We start from the raw sequence: 14,461 nt of genomic DNA on the forward strand, positions 1-14,461 counted from the left end.
CTCCTTTGCAGAATTAAAATCTGTATTGAGGTTAGTTAATTCAGAATCTTTTATGTAATGTGGAAAAAAAAGAAAATTATAAGAAAGAAATGATAGATTTGGGAGATAGAATATGAAGCTATGAATAATTAGTATCCTTAAAAATGAGACCAAATGAGAAGAGTAAAAACTGTAATTAAGTGTATAACCAAAGATATATAAATACAAGTTTCTGGATCTGAAAAAATTACCTGACACTGTAGACGTAGGACAATGTTCCAGGCAGAATAAATAAAGTTGAGGAGTCCTACATATGTGCTGGTGAAAATGTGAATTTCCAGTATAAAAATAATTTAAAGTTTTCAAGCAAGAAAAATAAACAGGTTACTTGGAAGGATAGAAGTCAGATTGTCCTAGAGGATCATGAGGAGAGAGCACTGAGCCCAGACATATGTGTAGAGTGGGGCCCAAGAAATGGTTTTAAATTGCTATTCAGGGCAGCCCCTGTGGCTCAGCGGTTTAGCGCCACCTTCCGCCCAGGGCCTGATCCTGGAGACCCGGATCAAGTCCCATGTTGGGCTCCCTGCATGGAGGCTGCTTCTCCCTCTGCCTGTGTCTCTGCCTCTCTTTCTCTCTCTCTGTGTCTCTCATGAATAAATAAATAAAATTGTAAAAAAAGTAAATTGGAATTCAAATGAAATACAAGAACAAAAAATAGAAGACAGGACAAAAACAGTGATATTTTAGGTGCCTATTCTTGGATTTCACTGGCAAAGATTGGGAAGTAAAAGAATATTAAACTAATATTTATATAGCTATTAGATTTTTAAATTAGAAAATACTATAAATTCATGTATGGTTTAGAAAAAAAAAACGATTCTATTCATGAAAAACTAGCTCTACATTGCCCAATTAAATAAACCGAATATACAGATATAAGTGTACTCCTTAGTTATATGTATATGTAAGACTAAAAGTGAATTCCTTAAATGTTAATGGAGGTTAACTTTAGTTATTGAGACCATGAGTGACTTATATTCTGTCTTTGTTTTTGTATCTTTTTAAACAACAAAAAGACATTAAAGCTGCAAATCAATCGAAGTGAAAGCAAGCAATGTTTTCTGTTTATAAACTAAAAAAAAAGTAGAATCAAGGTACTGTTCAAATATTCATTCAGATTTGTCTTCTTATTGCATCTGTGAATAATTGTGGACATCACATGGGAACAAGGCAGGAAAGTCTCTGAACCCATTTCTGGGTTCTAGTAATATTGACAATGCTTCATGTTTGTTTCTTCTTTATGGAGATATAAAATCTTTTTAGGGCCATTAGAGCTGCCTTATATAATCCTAAAGAATATGTCATTCTCCACCTTTACAAAGCTAGGCTCATTATCTTAAGTAGAGCATCATTAGTGATCAGTCTCTTAACTTTGTATCAGAGCACAAAGGTGATATGTAAGAGAGAAATTCAGATACAGATAGCCTATAAATAGCTAGGAATTTAACTCCAAACTTAAATCTAGTTTCCTTGGGAGCTGAAGTGTACCACAATATGTCATAAATGCTTTTAATCCAGACCAGTCAAACCTAAATGGTTGACATAAACTGTAATAAACACAAAACCCATAAAGATGAAGACAAAATAGCCAAGAGAACTTATTGGTGTCTGTCCCCTAAGCCTACATACTAATATCAGGTGACTGGATTTCAACACACAGTGGGTGAAAAGAGGAAACACACTCAAGATGTGATACTAAAATCAGAAAGGAGAAGGGTTTGTTCCAAGGCTTGGAGAAATGCTGGTCTAAGGCATCTGGACCCAGGCCTTCTCACGATGGGGACATGCCCATTATGATGTATCCCCAGGTCCATTTTCTTGTAGCAGATGCACATGGAAAAAAGACAAGCAATTCAAAATAATTTCAATAGAAGACATCCAGAATGACCTCTTCATTATGTGCAAGCCTGAGTTTTAACTTTCCTACATTTCACCAAAAGCTCTGTCCTGTCTCAGTATGGCTTTGCACTTGACCCTTTCTTTAAATACCCTCTTAATTATAGAAATTCAACAAAAATAACTAAAGAACCCAGACAAACAAGTTTGTTGAATGATACACAACTGGTAGAGAGTGTGATCCAATTCTAATGTCAGCCTGAGATTTGTCAATGTAGGGAGTCTAGACATGACCACTTTGTTTCTCTCAAGATTAATGAAAACACAGTTTAGCTTTCCTACTTAAACGTGGTTTAATTTTTACATGCTTCCTGCTGATTTTAAGAACAATCCCCAGCTTCACCTCCTCCTCCCCACTGTCCCACTGCTATACACAACATGATGGGCTAACACAAGCAGCAGTTTTAGGGGGCTTCAGGCAACATCAGTGGAGAAGGATTTGAAGTATACATGGTGAAGAATTCTGAAATCCTACTTCCTTTGCCTCCACTCCCAACTTCAATCTATTTGCCTCTCGTGAGTCTCATAGTTGGAGCTGATGGGTAGCTGGATCCAAGGGAAGCCTTGGGCTGTGGGAATCCAGAGGAGGAGAGTGGGTGTGGCCTTTTTTCTTTGTGGGCTCAGTAAGAACTTGGGAAGCGACCCTAGAGACCCATAGGGCGAAGCAGAGGCTCTTGGGAAGAGCTTGGCTTGAAGAGGTCTATGCCCCTAACACCCTCCCCAGAGTGGGAGAAGGGGGATCAAAATCAGCTTTGTATAGATATACCAGCTATTCCAGCCCACAACAGGCCAAGAATCAGCTGAATGAGTGGGCTGAGTCTTTCTAGGCAACAGGTGGGCAGAGCCTCAGACATGAGCTCTAATGGATCAACAACAACAATAACAAAATAACAACTGATCTAAGGGATCTTGAAGAAGAAAAGTGAGTAGTCAGTACAAATAGAGTGAATGGGTGACGGGCACTGGGGGTTATTCTGTATGTTAGTAAATTGAACACCAATAAAAAATAAATTAAAAAAAAAAACAAATAGAACACTTGCTTGGCAAAACCGAGTTGTAGGTAGAGACAGAAGGTAACTTAAGCAAGAAAAAAAATCAGAACATAAGGCGAAAATCATTAAGGAGATTCAAGCATAGCAGAAACAAGACTTTCTCGAAGAGAAATGATTTTCCAATGAATTGATTCAATGGCAGATCTGAAGAAGATAATTTTTGAGACAGAAATTTTGGGGAAAATATCAAGAGATGGAAGTCATTAGGACAAAGAAGGTTGGCTCGGTAAGACCCGTTATATTCATTGCAAGAGTTCCAGAAAGAGAAAGAGGAACTGAATGAAGAGAGTCAATAATTAAATAGTAGCACAAAATGTCCCAGATTTTAAAAAGAGAGCTAAATCTGCACACTGAAAGGGCTCACCAGATTTCAGTAGGGTGAATGAAAAAGGATGTATTGAGACATGGTAAAAACTGTCAGAAAAAAATGGTCCAGAAGTTGAAAATGGGTAGAAGAAATTGTTGGGTGCTTTTTCCATGCAGTGTTGGGCTTGACTTTCTTTAAACTGAGCTATTATACAAGTCTGTAGGGGCTGAGGTTAATGTGCTGATTTTTGTCTGGGAGAGAGAAAATAATTTCTGCTTGGTGGAACAGATAACCCCAAAGGATATAGTGTAGGGTACTGTAAGACATGAAACAGCTTTTTAAATCTACCCAGCAATTTTATTTTAACATTTCTTTATTAAATTACCTATAGCTACTTACTTTCTTGAATGTTAAAAAAAACCCCATATTTTAGTGGTTTTTTCCTTATTTAATGAATTAAAAAAATCACTGGCAAGTGTTCATGTTAAATTGCATGAGAATCATAGTTTTATCTTTTTGAAAATGATCCTTGTAACAGTTTTGGAAATTATCCACTGAAATCCCCAAGTGCACTCACCTGAAGACCTGCTTTGCGGGAGAAATCACCTCATGAGCTGCTTATTCTCACTCATGCACGTCTTTTCTTGACCCCCCCGGGAGTAAATGCCAAGCAGCAATGGAAGTTTAACTTTGCTGATTCGCTGTTTCTCTGTTTTTTTCTTTCTCTCTCTGTATTGATTTTGTGGTTTTGCTTTTTCTGGTTCCTACATGGTCAATAAAATCATTCCCCATTGGTGGCAGCAATGGCTGGGAATTTGATTTTATGGTCTGACCACTGTCAAATGGATGATGGAGATCTAGTATCTGAAGGGTGGGATATGACAAATTTGATTTGTTAATCTTTTTCTGTTTGCCTACTTGTGAGCTCAAATCAATTGAAAAGTATTTTGTGACCATTGGGAAGGACAACAGCTTTTCAGATCTAAACTGGTGAGTTTTTGTGTTTCTGGGTTGACTTTTGATCTGCAGCTGAAGTCATCATACAGCTGGGCTCAAAGCTATGTGTTCACGTGTTTGTGATTCACAAAAACCTCTACCTCTTGTGGGTGAATGTGAAATATCTTCTTATTTCTGGAGGGTATTAATAAGTTAGATTCGAAGGTCTATTAAATTAAAGGAACTCTGCTCTGATTGGTTTTTAGACATATATAAAGTGCAAATACTAATTGAATATTCCCAGAATTCACAGAAAAGGAAATAAATGAATCTTGCTTTTCCTTAGAGAAGTATTGTTCTGTGAAATATTTATTTCATTTTTATATATGAAGTGTGTACTAGATTATGATGGAAAAATAATGATACCTAAGACGTACTGTTTAAAGGCTGTGGTTGTCAAAGAGTGGTCTGCGGAAGACCCGTCAGGGAGTCTGATAGGTCCTTTTTTTTTAAGCTGTATAGGCCAGATTTTCTTCATATGCTTCAACCAAAAAATTTCTCAATAGATTGAATGTAGAAACAGGTATGAGAATTCAGCTCTCTTCTTTTAAGCCAGGCATTTTAAAGTCCGTTGTTTTTAACCTTTAAAAAAAATTTTTAAGCCAGATATTTTCAAAACTAAAACAATTCTGCTCTTCTAATTTTTGGTTTTAGAAAAAAATATAAAAAATATAGTCATTTAAAAACTTAAAATGCGGGATCCCTGGGTGGCGCAGCGGTTTGGCGACTGCCTTTGGCCCAGGGCACGATCCTGGAGACCCGGGATCGAATCCCATCTCGGGCTCTGGGTGCATGGAGCCTGCTTCTCCCTCTGCCGTGTCTCTGCCTCTCTCTCTCTCTTTCTCTCTCTCTGACTATCATAAATAAATAAAAATTAAAAAAAACTTAAAATGCTATTCATGTCAACCTGTTTATTATTTTTAAATGAATTTTTTAAATTGCCGATTAATTGCTATTATGGTAAATGGCAATAAATATAACCTGCATAAAACGAATACTTTGGAATTCTCAACAATTTGAGAACCATGGCCAATATGAAATAAAGGACTTCAGGCCTTGAAACTAATCTTTAATATTATATATACTAGGCTTTGAGGAAAAAAAATCCTTCTAACAAAAACTGCTAGATCAGGACATATTAAGAATTCAAATCCACATAATGAAGGTGATTCTTGACAAGTTAGACAGCTTTAATGGCTGGTTTAATAATTTTCTTTATCAATGTTCAGTGTAATATGGTATATATATATACACACACACACATATGTATACTATATATATATATATAGTATACATATATATATATATAGCAAAACTTCCTACTTTGGGTTATTAACCAAATTAACTACAGGTACATAATGCTTAAGATTATAAAAATGTAAATTTGTCTTCATAACTCTGAAGAAATTTTTATAGCAGTAATTATTTTTGTAGTATATTGGTTTAAACATCACTTTCAAGATCTGTAGGCAACTTAAAACCTTGGAATTTAAAAAAGGGCATTAATCAGAAGATAATCAATGGATATACAGATAATTTATAAGTATTATTGATACTGAAACATTGATTGCTAAACATAATTTCAAGTTTATATACTTCTGTATCTGTCTTTGATACACCAAAAAGTGACTAGATCTTTGTGATCTTCATATTAATGAATGTTTTATTTTTGCCACTTTATGAAGGTATGAAGGGTATGTATTGCTGGAGAAAGTTTTGTTATTAGTATTTATGAATTTTGTAGACTGATAAAATCTTTAAGTGTGATATAGTTCTCAATTTTCTATCTTCTAATTTGCTCTGTGAAACAGAAGTTATTTTAGTTAGAATTATAATTAATATGGATGCTTGAGACTATAATAGAAGCCATAGTGAAAGAGAAATACAACTGTGTATGTACTTTTGTTTTTCAAGAAAAAAAGAGAGTGATTTATCTTAAATTATATGTCAATTTGTTCCAAAATATAAGAGAAAATAATGGAGGACAAAATCTGAGTGTGTATAGCAAATTGTAAAGAATTTAAGGAAAGAGAATTTTGTTTGTCTTGAATTATAATAACTAAGTCTGAAAAGAAACTGTGAAATGTATTAAAATTTTGGCAAAGTTTTTCCTATTTTGAAGAATTTATTCATGATAATTTAAGAAACTAAAAGGAGCTTGTGAAGTTGTTATTGCCAAATATCATATTAATGAAAAACTAGAATTTAGCTCTCTTTCCATTAAAGTGATAAATTAGTCTAAGAACTCTTAGTAAGGGGTAGTAAAATACCATTCTGTCCCCTCTGAATTCTATTCAGATAGTAGCAATTTCATATCTTATTAGAATAATTTTCTGTGCTCTGTACTTTTAAAATGTCCCTATTTTTTAAAAAGCAAAAAATAGGGCAGCCTGGGTGGCTCAGCGATTTGGCGCCTGCCTTCAGCCCAGGGCGGGATCCTGGACACCTGGGATCGAGTCCCACGTCGGGCTCCCTGTGTGGAGCCTGCTTCTCCCTCTGCCTGTGTCTCGGCCTCTCTTTCATTCTGTGTCTCTCATGAATAAATAAATAAAAACTTTTTAAAAAAAAAAAAAAGAAAAAATAAAGAACAAAATTTTCTCACTTGTGAAAGAGTTAAAATTTCTTACAATCAGGTTACCTTGTTTAATGGTATTTTAAAACACTTCATTGGTACTTGATTTTATAAATAGCCAAGTACTAGTCTCAGCATCCATGATGCTATCTTAATGAAGTGATAAAAATCTCCTTAATAATTCTTTTGATTTTACCTTCTCAAGTTCAGACCCCAAATCAGAAAAATAAAATCAGTATGTCTTTTGCACCTAAAATTACCTTTGAGAAAACCAGAAGGCCCTAGAAAATTAAAAAGATTTATTATTTTACCTTATAAAGAACGGTAGAAATAATTAGAAGTGTTTGGTATGTTCCATATTTCACAATTAGTTTGATGTTATTGTAAGAGCTACATAGGAGTAATTGTCAAATCAGAAGACTTGCACAATCTTCCCTTATTATGTATTTAGAGGTAAAATGTTATTAATTTAAAATTCTCAGAAATTGTACATTTTATGAGAAGACCCCTGAGAATAGTTATTATTTTTATTCTCAGGAAGAGCATTGATCAAACCCTTGTGAAATAGTTTTGTGCTATACCCCATTAAAAGAATATTATTTTCCATCATCCTGATACTATTGGTCACTGTATTCAGTTGACCATTGTCATTCAACTTCATTATTGAGCAAATTTCAGCTTCCCTTAGATATTTGCTTGAAGGCTCTTCTATAAGCTACTGGTTCATAAAATGTATTTCAACAAAGAAGAACAGTTTCAGAGCCTCATGGTGTGGTCTGTACCAGGTACTCTGTGGAGACTTTAAAGAATAGACAGCTGGATATATATTTCTGAACTTTCAATGCTTAGACAACTTTCGAAGTTTACCAATGGACAGAACGACTAGAACTCTTTCCAGTCCTGAAGCAGATATACATGAGGAAAGCAGACTCTGGTCCAAGATCCAGTAGAACAAGAATGAATTACATGGGACTAAATAAACTGAAATGGAAAGTTAAATTGTGATTATTTATTTGAAATGTCATTAACATTATTTTTAATGTTTTATTTTTTAATGGATATATGAAGAATTTCTTTCTGTTTGTTCATAAACTATCACTAGCTCTTGGGGATTCCTGGGTGGCTCAGTGGTTTAGCCCCTGCCTTCGGCCAGTGGCGTGATCATGGAGTCCTGGAATTGAGTCCTGCATTGGGCTCCCTGCATGAAGCCTGCTTCTCCCTCTGCCTGTGTCTCTGCCTCTCTCTCTTTCTCTCTCTCTGTGTCTCTCATTAATAAATGAATAAAGTCTTTAAAAATAACCAAAAAAAAAAAAAACCAAAAAAACAAAAAAAACTATCACTAGCTCTCAATTTAGTAAACTTTTTTTTTAAAACTGAAATAAATATTTTAAGGGCATCTGGTTTTCACTGAACCTCAAAATTTGGATATACTTCTAATTCATATTCAATACTAAATACACTTCAATAACAATAAAGTTATCTGCATAGGTTCAGTAAAAATCTGTACTCCTTTTACCAGAATAATATTGGGCAAATTGATTATGCAACTGAGTCCGTACATGTAGTGTCATATCTGAGAACAAATCTCATTTAATCAGATATGACGTGCCCACCTTTAATGAACAAGGTTTTGTTTTATTTATAAAGCCTATGTTATCTGCCATGTGTTCCTTCTCAGAAAATCACTTGGTAAAAGACTCCAATCAAGCAAGAAATGAACCATATCTGAAAGTAAAACAAGGGAAGAGGAAGAGAGAAAACAGTAAGAATCAATTTAAATTATCCATTAAATAGAAAATGATAGGTTGTCTGGAAACATATGAGCTTAAATCAGGTCTCCTGTAATGGGAGGAACCTACTACACGGAAAATTCAAATAATAGTCTGGAACAAAAGGTACTAAAATGTAGTGAACTATCTGAATAAAAGGAAGAATTGGGTTGGAGAAGGCAGAGTAAGAGCATTTCAAATGTCTCATGGGGCAAAGGGAGGGCACAGAAAGTGGTGTAAAAGTATCTTCGCCTGGAGAACACGTTTGTGGGGAAAACATTTGGTATCATATTTCAAATAGAAGTAGAGACAAATGCATCTGATTTTGAGAGCAGGCAAATGGAAGTTATCGCAAATTATTAAGGAAAAAGTGGAATGAGTAGTAACGAGATTTTATCAGAAAAAAATGAGAAAAGGAAGCAACATCAATGAAAAATTAGTAATAAGCATAAGGAAAATTGGAAGAGATAAGATGAAAATATCAGCCATTTGACTAAATATAAATGCACTGTATTCTATCATTAAAAGAGAGACTATCAGATTGAATTAAAACCCAAAACATGGGCCACATGATTCTTACAAGAAATATCCCCCCCCCCTTTTTTTAAGCAATATCCTTAAAGCAAAATGAGTGTTGGACATAAAAGGATAAACGAAGAAAATCAGGCAGATGCAAAGAAAAAGGAGCGGAACTGGAATATTAACAACAAAAGAGGTAGAATTTAATTTTAAATGCATAAACCTAAAAAATAGGAAAATTCTATGATAAAAGACACAGTTTATGTGGAAGATACAGCTATCAAAAAACTTTATGTAGCAAGTAAAACTACTGGAAATTCAAGAAGATAAAAATCCAAAGGCTGTTTGGGTGAAAGACTTCAGCACATCTATTACAGAAATAAGGACACAGAATTTAATAAAACAATTCATAATTTCTATTTCAGAGAAAATACTTTTTCATCTATGGAACAATTATAAAAATTTATCATGTTTTTGGCTACAAAGAAAGTATTTAAAAATTCAAAAAAGTAAAGATTTAGTAGACATCTTAGATGTTATAGTATCTGATTACAATCCTATAAAAGTAAAAAGAATTTAAAGTTATATGATAAAATTTTAACGAGATCTACATAAAAACTTGTATTGATAGATAATCCTGTTGATCAAAAACAAAATCAAAAGGAAGCAACTGCAGGCTAATGAATAATGAAATATTCTACTCTGAAATAAATGTGTAAGACTGTCTAAGAGCAGGTGAGGTTGACATGCTTTTGCTATTTTTGTACATATAGGAAGTTTTAAAATTGGAAGTTCATGAGTAGTGGAGATTCTATAATCAATGAGAATAATATTCTGTACCCCCTGTTTTTCCCTCTTAGGTGAGATATTTTTTAGAAATTGTGTTCATCTTGGTGACTGCATGCTTGCTACAGTCTGGAAGTTTATAGGCACTTTATGTTTTCACTGAATAATGGATAGATTGAACCAATGGATGAAATAATGATTCATTCACACTAAAATATTAGGCAGAACTTTGTGCTGAGAAATCTGTATTTTATAGGAGATAGTATGTATTACTAGAGGAGAAAGGGCAATGGTAGACATTTTGCAATACTTCTGCGGAAGGACTACCTGTAAGTCCTCTAGTTACACCAGCCTGGCAAATACCTAACCTTCCTATATTCTGCTGTTCTTTTATATTTTGGAGCTCTAGAATGTTTGTCAGGCTTCTGTAGGTGTTTTCAGAGTATTCATCAGCTGTTTGTATCCCCATGACTTGTGTGTGGGGGTTGTGAGGTGGGGACAACCAATGGCCCCTTCCTAATCTTGACAGGAAAATCACCAGTTGCTTGCAGAGAAACCTTCAGGTTCATGGACCTGTGGTTCTGAGATTCAAAACCTGCTATGACCAAAGAACTTTATTGTTTGGCTGCATTCATTAAAATCATTTTCCTACTTGATCAAACTCAATAGCATGGTTTTTAAGATTCCAGGAAACTCTTACCCAGGAAGATAAAATTGCAAATAACTTTCTTAGTTGTTTCAGGAACATTCCCCAAACCCATTGGTCTAAACACTAGATAACTCAATTTACCCTCATGGCAAATATATATCCCTTTTAGGATGATAGATAACATCAAATGACTATTTATTCTTCAAGATTCACTTTGAAACCCTTGTCTTGCTAAGTTCACCAACCTAAACTTTTACATGAAAAACTTGACCTGTTCTAAACAAGCTCCCTTCAGTCTACCTGTATTAAAAAAACCTGCTTTAATTACCCCTCTCCCCCAAAAGCCTCATTAAATGTCCAATCTTTACTGTCCTTCCTCTGAAATGCTATTGAAATCTTTCAAAGAAGTGATCTTCTCCACTGCAGTAAGCAGTAAGCTCAACTTTGCTCTTTCAACAGGTTGTTTTGGTGACATTTTCAGGAAGCCAGTATTTGACAATCTAAAAGTAAGAAATTGTCCTACAATTTCTGAAACAATTTCAGACAACTGAAGGTCTGATTGACTTATTCCAGTTATTTGAACAAATGGCTGGCTTTCTGAAAGGAAGTTTTAGGTTAATTACAGGACACTGGTGTGCTGGAGCTGGCTTGTACTACTGGCTCTCACCGACTTGCAGAGATGCTTTTCAAATAACAGAGTATGTCAAACTGTTAAAATATTGCTAGCTTTAAATTAGCCATGGTAGAAGTATTTGCAGCAAATACTACCAATCAGGGTTTTTTATTCAGAGAGGGGTAGACCAGCACACCACTGGTTTATCGTTATGCTATTTTCATGCTGGATCCTCTGAGATCCTTCACTTATTTTGGGAAATAGGATGAAAAACACCCCCTCTTATGGGATAATAAAAAATTTAAAGCCCCATTATTATCAGAAATGTATTCATATTTTTCCATTGCAAAAAATTATTATGGAGAATGATACATGTACTAATAGAAGAATTTATTAAATCTCCCATCTCTGATACTTTCGTAATTCCATAATTTACTCTGCTATTGATAAAATTTTAAATAGGTGAACTGAATGCATAAAAAGTTTTACACTTAGGATTTTTTAGTTATTTAGTATATTGCAGAAAATCAGCTTTGAAGGAACAAATCTATAAAGGAACACTCACGTCAAAAAAAGTACCATCAGTCCCAAAGCAAGGGCTGACTTGCTTCATTGTCCGGGATCTACAGGCCTTCAGCACAGCTTCTTGAGTCATCCCTTGTGCTCCAAACTTCCAAGATGCACTACTGGTCTTGGTTCTTCAGAGAGAGCAAGGGGATCGGTCAGTTGAAATAGGTTGAAACTTTAAAAGAAATAATTTTACTAATAGCATTAATTATAAAAGCAAAAACAAAGGAAAAAATTTACAAAATGGTGGTGACACATTGTACATAGAATAACAAAATCATCCTTTATTTTCCTCCTTATCTAACTATATATTTGTTCTTTGAGTTGAGGAAAAGGCTGCAGTGAAAATTGGTTAGAGTCTCCCTCCTTGGTAGAATGCTGGATGGTAAATAAATGGATAGGTGAGACTTGCATATATTTTGTTATTTATTATTGCACATATTTTATATATTTCCTGGGAACACATCCAGGAAATCTCTTTTCTGGGAACACACCAACTCAAGGAATATGTGACAATATAGCCAGGAGCACCATGTAACTTTGTCTGTCTGTTTGTCTTTCTTATTTTCTTTTTGTTGTAAGGTGTGAGTTATTAGAATGAGATCAACCTTGGGGGAATTTGATTGATAAAGCACTTAAAATTCAAACATACTTATTGTGCCTATAACTCTCTCTGAGCTTGGCAGCAGAATAAAAACTTCCCCTTCACAGTGTGTGTTAACAAAAAGCAAACAAACCTCTCAGATCCCCAGGTAGGTGTGTGTTTGTAATGCTTTTCTCCTTTACATGAACCTTTGGTTTTCTAACTGAGAGACAAACAGAGAGATAAGAAAATGGAATACTTGGGTACTTATTTGTATAAATGTATAAAATCACAGAACACTAAGGGATCTTTGGGTAAGCAATACTAGTCAAATTTATGGAAAAGGAGAAGTTCCAAGTCACATCTTTAATGTCACATAGTCGCAGAATTAGAACCAGATAGAGCAGGTGAGTTTCATGTCACTTAAAAGATATAGACCCAAACGTTATTCTGGTTTTTGGCAGTAATGACTGATGTGATATCGGGTTTATAAATATATATATTTTAAAACTTTCCCATTTCCCCCCTCCTATCTCTCCCTCCACCTCTTTTCCTTTTTTCCTTTTCCTTCCATCATCTTTAAAATACGTGCAAATCTTACAAGGATAAAAAAAAACAACCTGTAGAGATGAACAAAGTAACATCAGATTTTCCTCCTTATTGTTCAAGGGTCATGGGTGAACAATTTGACAATTCATGTTGAAATCCAGCATGAATGTCCATATATGGAAATCCATCTAAGTCATAAATAAAGGTAATGGAAGAGTGGAATTTTTTTAAGACAGATTTTCGAAACTGGCCTCTAACAGATGATATCCACTATATACTACTGATTTTTCAAGGAGTCTGGAAAGACATAGCCTGCTGATTTAATTTACTGCTCCCCAACCTGTGGTCTGTGGAAGTATTTAGCCATATTTTTCCTGTGGGTAAACTCCATGTAGAAAATTACTTTTGGAATTAGCCACATTACCTCTTTCTGGTCACTAGAGTGTCATTTAGTAAATTGCTTCTTTAGTGTTCCTTGGCGGCTGGAATGAATTAATGAAGTTACTAGGTTATTTTCTGCACTGTGAGAATCTGGCTATCATTTATTAAAAAGAAGACCCTCCATATTGCAAGCATTCCTGAACAATAATTCTCTTTTTAGGTTTGTTCATCCATTCAGCAAACACTTCTTGATTACCGACCATAGGTACGCTCTTTATTAGGCACTGGAGAGACATGATGAACAAAAGCAGTTCCTGACACCAAAAAATAAGTCTAATGAGAGAGTAGCAAGTGACAACTAAATATAGTGTGACATTGCTTCATGGGAGTCATGCATAGGGTTACCTAAGCAGACTGAGCTGCAGTGGTGGCAATGGTGGTGGCAGCTATGGGTGACAGAGGCAAAAATGATGCTGATGGTAGCTTCGCTGGGTGGTCGTGTTAAGGATGCAGCAGGGGTCACAGAAAGCTTCTTAGGAAGGATAATTGCTGTGTTGAGCTCTGAAGGATAGAGGAATTAGCCAAATGAGGGAGGAGCATGTTTCCTTATTCTTGCCCCCATGTGCCTCAAACAGATATGCAATGTATTTTAGTTCCTGATCCCAGCTGACATGAGAACAATTCTGAGAGGTTCTTACAAATTCTCATCTTAAAGCTCAACTTGGCTCTTGCAGTGTGGTGTGCATCTCATGCATGCATCATCACAACTCTCTGCACATTTGTAACCTATTCCATCAGAGAATGTATTACCAGCCACGATTTTTGGCCCCATGTCAGTGTTTGATTCAAGGCAATACCTTCTCCATCGCCTTTGCTCTAGCAAGAAGTATGCCATGCATCATCAGACCGTCTGGTAACATTGACACTTTTATGTATCCCTGAGATATAATTTCTGTAGCTGAAAGGCCAAAAAGTTTGTAGAGCAGGATTTTGGAGAAATAAGCAAAATGAAGCCAACCTGTTAAATTCTTTAGTGTTGATGCACTTCCCCCCCAAAAAAAAGCCATTCTGGGGACTAAGGTCACTGAGGTGAGAAAAATGATGTATGGGGCTGTCACATAAATCTCATCTGTGTCCTATAATTTTTAACCTGCTTCAGGTCAGTGGGGATTTAAAATGTCTG

Source organism: Canis aureus, chromosome 9 (assembly GCF_053574225.1).
Source record: "Canis aureus isolate CA01 chromosome 9, VMU_Caureus_v.1.0, whole genome shotgun sequence".
In the NCBI taxonomy this organism is placed as follows: domain Eukaryota; kingdom Metazoa; phylum Chordata; class Mammalia; order Carnivora; family Canidae; genus Canis; species Canis aureus.